Raw genomic sequence first — 1,288 nt, forward strand, 5'->3', positions numbered from 1 at the left:
ACCTTAAATTAGTGTTGCTTGGTCTTGAATTAGTACCGTTTTGTTTGGAAACATTGCATCATTCTTTTCCATCTACGCTTTCAACAAGTTCTCCAAACTATGGGTAAGTTCGAGTTGTGGTGGTTTTTGTACTTGCTGGGTAAATGCTGACGATTGGTTTGATCTGGGTTACATGTAGGTGTTACTAGGTCTAGCTCCTTGGTTACTCCAAGAGAAGTTCGAGTGATTTCTCCATGAAAGGTTATAGAAGTTGGAATGTGGTCCCTGCCCACCTCTATTCTGATTTGGATTTCTCATATAGTAAATGGACTTTGGGTTTGATTAGCAATTTTTGAACATGTGTCCATCTCCACAAGAAATACAAGAGATGTTTTCAAATTGGCTAGTCTACTGTCCTGTTAGATTATTATTGAAACTGTTAGTAGTAAGATTTTTAAGTATTGGGGACATAGAGGATACCTGAGCTGCAAGGGATGTAAGTGCATCAACTTCATGTACTCCTGCAACTTTACATCCTATGGCGGCTTGGTTGGGTTCCCGTTGGTAGCTATTACTAGCTATCTTTTCAATAATTTCATATGCCTCATTAAAAGACTTAGAAAGAACTGCTCCATTGTAGAATGTGTGTGTTAAAACCATTGTAGAATGTCTCTAACAAGATGCAATCCAGTATTTCGTGATTTGGGCATTTTTGCAGTAATTCTTTTAATCTTTCCCATGCCTCATACAAGGATTCGTCATCCATTTGCTGCAAGGTAGTGGTCTCATTTCACAACTTAGCATTCTTGCCAGGTGGAAAGTACTTCATTAGGAAGCGTTCTGCCAATTGTTGGCATGTAGAAATCAAACCCGGTGGCAATGAATTTAGCCAAGCTCTTGCACTATCCCTTAGTGAATATGTAAACAGTTTCAAACTTAGCGCATATTCAATATATCCTTTTAAAACAAAATAATTTATTTGAGATTGATTAGAACATAGTGTATTAATTATCACTTTGTTTCTTTGGATAATAATGTATTAGCTATTCTGAAGCCTTGAATTAGTCTTGTACTATGAAATATTAACATGTTCCTTTACCACATTAAACATAGTGTAACAATATATTAGCTATTCAGCCTTAAAATTAATTTTGTAACACCGAAGATTGGTTCGTCATTACCAAACAAGAAAAATGTTTTTCTGTTCTTAAGGATAGTATGCACTATTGCCTTAGCTATGGACATATATTTCCTTCCTTTTAATATATATTAATTGAATAATAAAATTTTCAAGTGTCAACAGGTACAT

At 35.2% G+C, this 1,288-nt stretch overlaps 1 non-coding gene across 1 annotated transcript; it reads left to right on the plus strand.

The window, feature by feature from the left end:
• Nucleotides 1-671: 671 nt before the first annotated feature.
• LOC121228480 (small nucleolar RNA R71) lies at nucleotides 672-778 on the plus strand. The gene has a single exon (XR_005926056.1). It is a non-coding gene; the product is annotated as a small nucleolar RNA R71 (small nucleolar RNA).
• The last annotated feature ends 510 nt before the right edge of the window (nucleotides 779-1,288 follow it).

Source organism: Gossypium hirsutum, chromosome A04 (assembly GCF_007990345.1).
Source record: "Gossypium hirsutum isolate 1008001.06 chromosome A04, Gossypium_hirsutum_v2.1, whole genome shotgun sequence".
NCBI classification, from domain to species: Eukaryota; Viridiplantae; Streptophyta; class Magnoliopsida; order Malvales; family Malvaceae; genus Gossypium; species Gossypium hirsutum.